The following is a 12,848-nucleotide window of genomic DNA, read 5'->3' on the forward strand; positions in this document are numbered from 1 at the left end:
GATGATCAAATTGTAGACATTTCCATTGTTTCTGTTGTGATTTACGGTTTATTAATTCTCTTACCTTAATACCTCACCTTTCTGGAACTCATGGGTATGGCTCCCAAGCACTCACCCATCCAGGCACTGAACAGACCTCGGACTTGCTTGAATTCAGCAAAGTGTTGGCCTCGCGGGCCTTCAGAAATGAAATGCCGCTAGGAGCTACATGAGGCAAGGGGGAAAAAATTACGTTTGTACTTTTTGACACTGTGTCCATATTTGAGTTCCCCACCGACTCATTCAGTTCCAGAACACTGGTTAGATTTGTTTCAGGCCCTGATTGTCTCTAGTGAGTAACTTTTGACAGCACACTTGTCAGTTTCGAGGTTTATATTTGAAACTCTTTCTCTCTCCCTTTCTCCCTGCTACTCCTTACATACCTGATTGGGGTTTTCTCTCATGGCTAAAAATCAACCTGTTTTCGTTTAATCTATCTGACATTTCAGCCAATATTGCGGCCTCTCGTTTCTATGATTTTCAACATTTGTCACAGCTTGGGATGAGAGGTAGCCGCTCGCTAACCAAGCAATGCTGTTTGCTTGCTACACCTTTCTTTTATTTCTTTGGCAGCTGAGGAATGTCAACTGGGGTTTTTTGGGGGGCTTGCAGCCTGACACCGAGAGATACTAATCACCTGTAAGTCTCGCTGAACATTGGAGGAACATCTGAGGCCCAGGGACTGAAGGAGTGAAATGTATTTCTGATTACGGTTCCTGCAAAAGCAACTGTTAAGAAGACAGCTTCTTCTTTTTTAAAGGCATGTTGCTCCGGTCAATGAATTAAACACGGTTTGATTTACAAAACGCATTGGTTTTTTTCAACATCCAATTTGAAAATATAAGGAATCAACTGCAGAAGAAGAGAATAAGGTTCTGTGCAACAAAGTTTGAAGGGGCACGCAGGTAGTTTGCTTTGAGACATTTAAACTACGTACTGCTCCATTTTTTTGGGGGGGGAGGTACTTTAACAGAGAAGAAATAACTTTTGAAGATGGCGCTGTATGTTTCAAGAAACACAGAGCTGCTATTAAACATAAGCATCTACCTATAAATTTATTCATATATGTAGAGTCTGAAGAGCAGCTGTGAATTAAAATAAAAAATTTAAAAAGCAAGTCCACACATTAAAACAGCAGCAGCATTTATTAAACCAGCATTCCTCAAGCTGGGCCCTTCCACATGTTTTGGACTGTGTTTCCCATCATCCCTGACAATTGACCATGCTGCCTGAGGCTGACAGGAGTTGAAGTCCAGCAACATCTGGGAAGCACCAGTTTGGAGAAAGGCTGTATTAAACAAGTGGCAGTAACATAAAAGTGTGTATCAGCAGTATGTAAATGATCTGGTCATTCCATAATTGCAGCACTATCCCTGCAAGGCCCTTTTCTGAGGCCATCAATGTAATCTGAGTGGCAAGGATACACTCAGAAGAGTCTCTAATTCCTTTCCTCCCTCAATAAGGTGTCAAACATTTCTCATGTCTTGGATGTCACAAACTGTGTTCAGGTGCAAACGGCACATTTAAATAACTATCACACTCCTCGAAAGAGTCATAGCTTTTCCCAAAGAATTGTAGTTTGCAGAGCTGAGAGCTGTAAGGGAAGCTCTATTCCCTGCACAGAGCTACAATTCCCAGAATTCCAAGGGAAGACTGACTGATTCTTAAATCACTATGTGGGGAATAGGGGAATGACTCTTAGTACCCTTAACAAACTACAGTTCCCATGATTATATAGGGAAGCCATGACTATTTAAGGTGAAAAGATAGTGCTTTGAATATATAATGCAGATGGGGCCATGACTCACATCGGATACAACCCAGCTAAATCACTGGTCTTCAACCAGTGGGTTGAGACCTACTAGGGAGTCACAGCCTTATTCAAGGTGGATCACAAGCACTACCACTATGCAAATATATGGTTAAAATTGAGAAATGGGTCCTCAAATGCATATTTGGATTCAAAGTGGGTCCTGGGTCTGGAAAGGTTGAAGATACTTGAACAAAATAATTGCACCAGCATCATGGAATTTCCCCCCTCTCCTCCCTGCACACATGCCCCTTCCCAGTGCCAAATTTGCTCTGGAGATGTCACAAGGGAATGTGGTGAGAGGGAGAGAATCTTCTTCCCATGTACTCTATGCATATTACCAACAGACTCCCACAAGGGCCTTTGGATCAGCAGAGCAGAGCATGCTGGTCAGAAATAAGAGAACATGCTAAGCTAATGGCAGATTTTGTGTGCAGGGAAAAATTTCTGTGCGCATACAGAGACAAAGAACTTAATTAATCGCCCAGGAAAATGTCTGTGTATATATATTCTGTGAACTCTGTCCCCATGTAACTGTTCCATAGAAACTTTATATATTTTAGTTCTTAAAATATAATATCATTTTCACATGTGGTGCATTTATTTTCATAAGTCATTTGCAACCTTGGATCAACCCCCATCCAAGAACACAAGCGATGGAAGCCTTACCCCGATGGGTCTTGCTCCCATTAGTTTCCCAATAGATGATGGATTTTTAATATGCAAAGGCATTTTTCATATATTGGAAGACAATTAAGAAAGGAGAGCTTTGCGAGCCCGGAGTTCCCCTATGTTCACCTCATGGTAGTCAAGGACAATTCCAGGCCTCTTGGGAGATATTAAGCCTCCATTTTCCTGTTACATCTGAAGAGAACAGCCTAGCAGAAATACAAAACGGTGTCTCTGTATGTGGCTGCTGCACATTTTCCCCTTACAGTTGTTAAGCAAAATCTGTTGTGAGGACTTTGCTCATGCCCAATTAAGGTTAAAAAATATTGCTGAACTTAAAATCTACATGGCCACAAAATACATTAGCCTATGTGGTAAGTTTGTCAGCATCCATCTTGCTGTCTGATCCACCCAATATTCAGGGCTTCCTGTCAAAGATTGTTTAGGGTAGATATTGGCTTGTTCTGATCATTTGTTTTCAGTGGCTACTGGAGCAGAGGCCAGAAAGATGTCCGTCTGTCTTAGAAGCATGGTGGAAAAGTCAAGGAGTTCTGATGAGGCAGGAGTAGAAAAGATTAAACCCTCTTTTTTTACTTTTCCCCACCAGAGAACTCAAAGGAAGTGACATCACATAGTGCCTTCTCTGGTAATCAGGAACTTTGTCAGTCTTAACCCCTTCATATCCTAATTTAGCAAACATAAATAGTTATGTTGACTGCAAATTCCCACAGCAGTGAAAATAGGAAGCTGGACTAGATGGGCTTTCAGCTTGATCCAGCAGGGCTCCTCCTATGTACTTGTGCTTTATTCACAACCTGATGCTTCCATGATCTCAGCCTGAGCACAGTCAGAAAACCCTCTTCCCTTCAAACATTATATACTATATACTAGACTCATATTCTAGTTTCCCAGAAAGGTACGATATGAAGCAAATGGGGAGAAAGCATTGAAACAAGCCAATACTTGCCCCTAGTACTGTAGCCCAGACTTTCCTTGCTCTGCTAATTTTTCTACTTGCAGATTCTTTCTATTTTTATTTTTCATACCCAGGCTATCGTTATGTGGTGCAATCCATCTTTTCACCTCATTCTGCATCATGGGCAGATTCAGGCTAACTTGAGTCCTTTCGGTGTTTCATTGGTTCTGCTCTTTGCTTCATGGCTGGGGTATCATTTGTAATTCAGCTGCTCTTAAGCTTTGTGGGGCAAGAATGATACACAAAGGGAGGATGTTCCACTTCTTCGGCTTGGTTAAGATAGGCATTAGTACAGGGCTCTACTTGAAAGTGTTCTCTGTTTGAAGAAGGGGCTGTCCAAGCCTGGTTTCAAAACAAAGGGGGAAGCAAGGTCTTTGATGTTGCCCACCAACAAAATCTAGACAGAAGACTGAGCAAGCATAAAGATCCCTTGGTCACAGTGTTCCCCAGTATGGTGACATGTGTCCTATTTCTATTTAAATTATAGCAATTATTTCCAAATCTTTACATATACATTGGCAATTTTATGCAAATTTGCATCTTATTTTTGGGTGGCTCTTTCTTTCTTTCTTTCTTTCTTTCTTTCTTTCTTTCTTTCTTTCTTTCTTTCTTTCCATAGTCCTGGAATTGCAATGTGAGCAGAAATCTTACTTTATTTTGTGCTGAATTCAAGTGTTATTTTTGCACTGAAATGCAGTGCGGATTGATGCAAGTTTGAATTTGGCCAAAGACCATCTGGATTCAAAGCCCTCTTCTTCTGCACAGACTTACTGCCTTGCCTCAGGAAAGTTCACCAACTCTCAAGTCACATTTCTTCTTCTGTGAAATGGGAGGAGAAATGCCCTAATAATGTAATAAAAAGAGCATTTAAGACTTTGCAGGATTATGACACCTTCCCATAGAAGATCACTGAAAAGAGGATGTCTGGAAAGAGATACTGGACTATTTAGTAAGAAGAAGCCCTGTGAATGATTGCAGTTTCCAATACCTTTTTTCCTAGTAAAGTTCTTGCATTACCCTTATTCTCCTCTAGATCATTTTTGTGTGTTAATTCTTCTATGCAAATAAACCTTGCCACAATCCTTAGTTAACTGCCACCTCATAGATATATTATATATACCTATATGTTTTATCAAACTTGTGTCGTTTTCAAAAGCTATGACCTTAGAGTGCATTCCTCTATCAATTACAGAATTTAGGTAGAAAGTACTATGGTCAGCAAGGCCAAAAAGGATCCAATTATTGGCATAGCCTCATTAAAGGACCTCTAATAAATTACTTAAGTGGACTCCAACAATTATGAAAACTAATGAAAATAATCTTAAATGGCTTAGAACAAGCCTATATCATTTTAACATTTACATCATAAAAATAATACTCAAAAGGCTTTTTAGTTCTGTAAGGAATTATTCTAGATACTGAGCTAACTTCAGCTCTGTCAAATTTAATGACCTAATTTGGGGCAGGGGGAGAGACAAAGTTGAAGGAAAGTTTAACAGGTTTGGGTGGGTTGAATTTTTCGATATGCACCTTCCCCTCATTTTGATGGACGAGACTGTGTTATATGTAAAAGTCAGGAATGTAATGGTTGCTTCTGCCACTGCTTGTTTGTAGTGTAAGAGGCTGCCATAAAACAAGAAAAAAATAATTCTGGGGCTGTTGTGTGAAGGAGAGAAGATTCAAGGGAAGATCTGACTGACTCACACATATTTCCCTACGAACTCACATGTTCATAGCTGAGTGGCACAGGAACTCTACATTCATACATCCTGCTCAATTTTTATTTAGTTTGTCTACATGAGAATTTATATCTCACTATGATAAGTCCAGGGGTGCTTACAGTCATCCTGGTTTGTTTGCAGGGAGATTAGACAATGTTGACTATTTCATTCTGATTTTTGCCAGAATGTTAGTGGATGTTGCATCAAAGCAAGTGTTGCTATTTTTTCTAATTATTATTTCATGGAATCATAGAGTTGGAAGGGACCCTGAGGGTCATCCAGTCCAACCCCCTGCAATGCATGAATCTCAGCTAAAACATCCATGACAGATGGCCATCCAACCTTTGCTTAAAAATATCCAAGGAAGGAGAGTCCACAACCTCTCAAGGGAGACAGTTCCACTGTCTAACAGCTCTTACAGTCAGAAAGTTTTTCCATATGTTTAGTCAGAATCTCCTTTCTTGTAACTTGAAGCCATTGGTTAAACAAGCTTTTCCCCTCTTCCCTTGAGATATTTGGGTATTTTCAGTATTGCTTAATATATAACACTATCCCACACTTATCCCACACTTTCCAGGATATTTTCTGTCACTTTCTTCCACACACACACACAATCAAATCTTTGGGATTTGCTGTGGCCTTGTTGTGCAAGAATATAATTAGTCAACCTGACTTTGCCAGTGTGTGAGTCACCTGAAAACAGTGATGGCCTGGAAGCACCCAGTAAGAGAGGGCAAGGCAGTTTGGCTCATCACCCATGTTAGTTGGCTCTAATTAAGTCCAGACGGACTGGCTAAGAATGTGGGTTGGAAAGCAGAGACATGGGATTAGTAGGAGGGACTCGGCCCCCTTTATAAGCAGCAGAAAATGATGAGGAGAGAAGGGAAGAGGGAGGACTTACAGGACGTACGGAGATTGTAAGGGAGGATTTTTAACAGCAACAAATCTGGAGAAGAACGAAAGTTCTGTGAATTCTAGTTAGTCTGCAGGAAGGAAGTTCATACAAGTCCTCAACCTTCTCCTGTGATGAGCTGGGTCTCCTCTGTCCAAGAACAGAAATTAGGAGTGGCTTTAAGCTGCATCCTCTAGCATGGGGCAGGGAGGAGCTGAAAACACTCTGTGGGGCTGTGATCTGGTAGGTAGTTCCACACCCATCTTTTCCCAAATTCATCAGTGTGGCTAGGCAATTGACTAACGTTAAAGAGCATCATAGAACAACGAAAACAGCAATAATTTTGTCATTTATAAACTAACTTTTTTCGTTTGTAAATTTGAGAAAGGGGGGGGAGAGATTCTAAAATAAGAAAAAGAAATAACGTATGAACAATAACAAACCACCATGTCACAATAACCACCACTACATCCATCTTAGAGTAGACATCAACATGGCTTATATTAATTTATAATAATAATTTTGTCATGAAGCTTTATTGGGCAGTGCCAGTTTGGTAGGAGGAGGCAAGCTGTCCACACAATGTTCTCTTGATAACAGCCAGAGACTCTAGTTGTGGGATACTGGTATATACAGAAGATACATCAAATGTGGCTAGCCATACTAATCCCAAGGAACCGAAACAGTCCTTAGTGTAGCTCTCTCGAGTGGAGCAAAGGGTCTTGAATAAAATCCTACATACTGAGGGACAGGGGTAGTTCTACCTGAAACTCTAGGTGTGCTGGGGGAGGTAGAAATGGAAAATTCTCCTATGCAAGCAGCTTTGGGTTTTTTACTGGGGCAAAAGGCTTCAGTCATGGGGCTCCATCCCATTGCTGTAGTTTGGTTAAAAAGATGGGGATCATCATCACCATCATTTGCTTCTCATGCTATTCCTAACTATTTGTGTGGGTGGGTCCTGTCTGTGCACAATATATTTAAATATAATTTTATTACAGATCCTTGGTATTCAGTGTAGTGGTGCACTTTTTCCGAAGAAAAAAACTACACTTATGCTGAACATGTGGTGAAATGACATTACAGCACTTTCTGTTCTTAAGCATTCCTGTGCACCATGGTTTACTGTTGAACAATATTTTGGAGGAGACGTAATTATTTTCCACCAATTTCCTCTCCTATTCCTTCCTCACACTGTTGTGTGAAATCTATTGATTTATTTCTTATATTTCTAATCTTGCAAATCTCATTACGAGCGCGCGCACACAAAGGAAAACCCCTCTGTGGTTTTCAAGGGCACTCTTGGATTGAGCAAATGCAGCCATTGAAGACTCCTTTTCCTGTTGCACATAGGAAAGGAGGAAAAACATGGAAAGCCTCTTGCCTGGGATGCAGGTTGCCAGCACAGCCACCCCACCGCGGGAGAGTTAGATAAGATGCAGCTGTAGTTGTCCCAGGTACCTAGTTCCCTTTTGGCATAAAACGGCACAGGCAGGCAGTTCAGAGAACCCACCAGGTGAGAAGGAGGATATAAAGAGGCTCAAACATAAGGAGGATAGATAGATGATAGATAGATAGATAGATAGATGATAGATATAGATAGATAGATAGATAGATAGATAGATAGATAGATAGATAGATAGATGATAGATAGATGATAGATAGATAGATAGATAGATGATAGATAGATAGATAGATAGATAGATAGATGATAGATAGATAGATAGATAGATAGATGATAGATAGATGATAGATAGATAGATTTTGGAGGAGACATAATTATTTTCCACCAATTTCCTCTCCTATTCCTTCCTCACACTGTTGTGTGAAATCTATTGATTTATTTCTTATATTTCTAAGATAGAAAGATGATAGATGATAGATGATAGATAGATAGATAGATAGATAGATAGATAGATAGATAGATAGATATAGATGACAGATAGATAGATAGATAGATAGATAGATAGATAGATAGATAGATAGATAGATGATTGATAGATAGATAGATGATAGATAGATAGATAGATAGATAGATAGATAGATAGATAGATAGATAGATAGATGATAGATACAAATATTGCTTAGCTGTAAATCTTTTCAGGCAAAGGACATTGACCACATAGCAAGGAGACTTCTGGCCAATCACTAGGACAATGGTCCATATCAAGTTGTTTTTTTAACAAAACAAAACAAAACAACAAAACAAAACAAAACAAAACAGATGCTTAGTTATCACTTTGCTCCTCTCTCTCTCTCTCTCTCTCTCTCTCTCTCTCAGGAATGGGTTGGACTCCAGATGCTGTTGGACTTACAACTCCCATCAATCCTGACCACTGGCCACGTTGCCTGGGACTGATGGGAGTTGGAATCCAAAAACTTCCGGAGGTGCGCAGGTTCCCCTCCCTTGTTTTAGAGGTGGCCTAAATCCCCCCCTCCCTGACTACATTAAAAAAAAAAGCTTACATGCCACAGAAGAGAAAGTGTGGGCTTTTGTTATTAATGTTGTAGAAATACAAATATGTCCACCTAAGAAGAGGAGTCTTTATTAACTCCCACAGCCCAGAAAATTAAGGCACGGCTCATCAGGATCTGAGCTTGCTCTCGGCTAAATTGCAAGGGACTAGTTGAGTTTTGCCGGGGTTCATAATGCTGATAGAGCGGTTTCCACGTGAATGAAGGATAAACAGCGATTAATTTCAGCCAATAAATAATGGTTTGAGGTCCACACTGAAAGAGGAACAATTACTTTTCCATTTTTCCTGCCAAATGAGCTGATAAGAGAAAACAGGGGAGTTGGCCACGTAAATCAGTCTTAATTTTATCTTCCCCATTAAAAAGCAGCCATTAAGACCATCTTCGGCTCATTTCATCCTCTTCTTGTTTCACTTTTTCAATTTGCACAAAAGGGGGGAGTTTGCTCGTCATAAAATTTCACTTTGGCCAACCTATCATTTGCATCTGAGCCAATAAATAGCAATTAGCATAAACATTTAAATCAGGAACTGGAACAAATTCTTGTTCCCTGAGCAAGCTGTTAACTTACAGTATTTTGCGATATATAAGAAGCGTTAAAAACAAGATCTGCTGGGCACAATGATCCCTCCCCAACAAGATATGTTGGAATGAAGGGGAAATGTCTTCCTTGCCAGAAGCCAAGAAGCTTAATCAATGGGAGGCTTTGTGAACATAAATGCATTAAAGTTTGTGAGGTGCTCAGACAGCCAGTGGCGATAGGCACCACATAAGTGCCCTTTAGTTGAAGCAAAGACTCCCGTTGGAAGTTTGTCTTCCAAAAACATCCAAAATAAGACACACACACACCAAAAATTGGGTAAGGGGAAAGAGAATAATCATGGGAAGGTCTCAACAAAATCCAAAAATGGATAGTGCAGATATGGGTGCAATTTCTTCCAAGGAAACAAAAGTCCATTGAGAAATAAGGATCCCTTCCATGATCAAACAAAGCCTTCTGCGGTAGAAGGAAACCTTTGGATCCAGCTCATTCAATGACAAGCCCCACATTCCATTGATAGAAATGAATATAAACAGGCCATATGGTCTTCAAACTCCAGGCATCTCTTTCTGGCTCCCAGGACTCTCCTGAGACCATTGACCAAGCCCTGCTCCATGCCTTCTTTGAGAGCTTTTATCTGGCTGGAATGAGTTCTGGAACTGCAAATGCTTCTTGCCTGCTTGGATGTGATATGTCTGTGTACAGAAACCCCTTAGTTTTGCATGGTTGGAATGTAGTCACCTGTACCCCACATTCAGCAGTGGGTGCATTCCCTAAATTATGAGTTGTGTGAAGTATTCTGATGTGGTTCTCTGCTCCTGCACTCCAGATCTCATGTGGCCACATTCAACCTCAAACATAGAATGGGTGAGCCTTGCTTGCTTTCATGCTTCCATAAAAGATAGCGGGTTGTCGCCAATTCAGTTATATTCAGGAGAGCCATTGAAATTAGCGGATCTATGTAATTCATGTTTTCAACGGGTCTATGCTGGATACAACCTAGTGGCCATCTATGCAACAAACTGCTTCTCTTGAAGTGTCTGCCATAAAGCATAGAGGAAAGTAACCTTTTTCCAAAGCAAGGGATCTCTGCCCATAATATACAGAGCTAATTACTCACTGTCTCTGCATCATCACATGGAACGCTGTGTTCCTGCTCGGTGTTTCTGATTACTTGCTGATAGAAGTACAGAGACCCTCAACACAACAGGCGGAGTGATATATGCAGTAAATACTCTATATCTTCCAGTATCAGAGCTGAGCTGTAGACAACAGCCTGAGTTGGACCAAGAACCAGGAGTCATGGGTGGAAGCCAGTAGTCAGGACTGAAGAGGAAATCAGAACTGAAGGCCAAGCCAAGAGGTAGGATTGAGGAGCAAATCAGAAGTCAGTATCAAAGGCTACAGGAACAGGCCAGAACTTAGGAAAACCTTGTTGTTCAATCACAACTTAATGAAAACAGGAAGCCCTATTATACTCATTTCTGTCTCTGTTTTGAGCCCTAGAAACTTATTACATGTATTTGAAACAGGGATGGCAGAAGTTGTGTTCGCTGACATACCTTTGGTGACTGTAACCATTGCTGCCCATAGAATACATAAACTCCAGGCTCTTGGTTATTCAGTTAGAACCAAGGTACTAATGAAAGAGGAACCACTTTGTCTCTGTTTAATACTCCTTAAAGGAGCCTATGCTAACTTTGCCAACTTTGGTCTACTAAGACCTTGCATTATATTTAGACTTCACCAGACACCTTCCCTAACGTAGCAGTAGATAATGTTCTGTACCCTAAGCTCTGTACTGCAACCACATTGACCCATACTCTGGCTAATGGACCCTCTGTTGTTTTGGCTGGCAAGCTAAAGAGAGCCACAAGGCCTTTTTTAAATGTGAAAAAGCAGTGGGGGGGGCACATAGTGAGGCCAGGAAGCTACTGAGAGCTGCAGCTGCAAAAGAAAGCAGAAGAAAAATTTATTCTACCTTGTAACTTAGCTCACATAAGAACAGCACCCTAACTCTAAAGTTTGAGAAAAATGCCTTCCTTCCCTCTCTGAAAGCTTCAGAAACTCGTATTTTATTTTATTTTGGTGAAGAACAATTGGACCAGAGGAAATGTGGAATGAGTTTTAGCATATCTTTAAATATAGTTTATAGGAATGAAATGAGTCTGGCTTTGAAAAAGGCTTACAGATCTCTCAAAGGCAGACGAAGCCAATGTTGCTGGGCTCCAACTTCCTTCAGCCACCACCAACAGGGGCAATAACCAGGGCAGGTGAGAGCTGTTAGTCCAACAACATCCTGGCAACTCTTACTCTAAAGCAGGGGTCAGCAACCTTTTTCAGCTGTGGGCCAGTCCACCGTCCCTCAGACCAGGTGGTGGGCCAGACTATATTTTTTTTGGGGGGGGGGAATGAACAAATTCCTATGCCCCACAAATAACCCAGAGATGCATTTTAAATAAAAGCACACATTCTACTCATGTAAAAACACGCTGATTCCCGGACTGTCGTGGGCCAGATTGAGAAGGCGCTTGGGCCGCATCCGGCCCCCGGGCTTTAGGTTGCCTACCCTTGCTCTAAAGGAATGTGGGAGAGTTCTAGAGAGGTGGAGTGACACAGCACGGATCACTTCCATTCACAGAAGAGTCATTCTCAACCTATCCTAATGTGTGCAAGTATGGCTATATGAACATCCTGTCTGTGGTGCGATGGCAAATTCACACTTCCCAGAAAGCATGTATATGTGGACCTCTTTCCATAGGTGAAGCGATAGAGAAATGAGATGTTTTTCACTTTTTATGGATCCACTCCAGATGCATAAATAGACGCACTAAGCTGTGTACATATATTAAATTGCAATAATTATGCGAAGTTGTGATGAACATATCAACATTTCCTTTCATAGAATTCCATTCATTGAAAACATTTCAGAATCGCCGTGAATTGTACACAACCCCTCTTCTTTCCTTTGCTATTCAGATTACCCTCTGCAAGAGTTATTCATTCTCACACTATCTCCATTTGCTCCAATCAATAAATGCATATTGATCTATATTTAAGGGGTTTATCTGACAGCCCTCCTCTAGATTCTCTCTCTTCTTTTTGTTAAAAAGTTATACGATGTGGTGTCCCCTGTGAAGCTAATCAGAGCGCCCATAAGGTAATAATCATTGAACGCGCAAGTCTTGGACAGAAGAACATCCCTTAATTGACACATAAATCTGAGTTTAGCCCTGTTGTTCTCCTGCACTGGGAAAGTGTTTGTAACAGTTAAAACGAGAATGAAAAATATGGGCCTGGAATAAGCGTTGCTTTATCCCTGCCAGGCTGAGAGTTCGCTGTGGTAGCCAGACATATGTCTGGCTTTCACCCACAGATGCTGCTGTGCTTCTGCAGAAGAAGAGAGACAGACCGTACAACAATGGAGGAGCAAGAAGACGATAACAGTTTTGCTAGTGCCAGGTTTTCAAAAACGATGGCTCCAAAGAAATCATTAAAACTGGAGATTATTTAAAATGACAGTTTGGGGAATCTACATATTTGTCCTTTCTGAACCTTCATGATACACTTAATTAATATTTCAAGCTTTTCATCGCCATGTAATTTCCCCTTCTGTAGAATCATAAAATGGGTCCAGTGAATTATGCTTAGCAACTTATGTAGCTCATTAAGAAAAAAAAATACTGCGGTAGAAACATACCTGCAATCATATAAACCAATAGCCAGCT

At 40.8% G+C, this 12,848-nt stretch overlaps 1 long non-coding RNA gene across 1 annotated transcript in view; it reads right to left on the reverse strand.

Annotated features, from left to right (window-relative positions):
• Positions 1-4,224: 4,224 nt before the first annotated feature.
• LOC309529774 overlaps positions 4,225-12,848 on the reverse strand; it is a 28,352-nt gene continuing 19,728 nt past the window's right edge. The window contains exon 4 of the long non-coding RNA XR_014218442.1: positions 4,225-4,418. This is a non-coding gene — a long non-coding RNA (uncharacterized lncRNA). The remainder of the gene's footprint in view (positions 4,419-12,848) is intronic.

The sequence above is a fragment of the Podarcis vaucheri genome (assembly GCF_965113315.1).
Source record: "Podarcis vaucheri genome assembly, chromosome: 3".
NCBI classification, from domain to species: Eukaryota; Metazoa; Chordata; class Lepidosauria; order Squamata; family Lacertidae; genus Podarcis; species Podarcis vaucheri.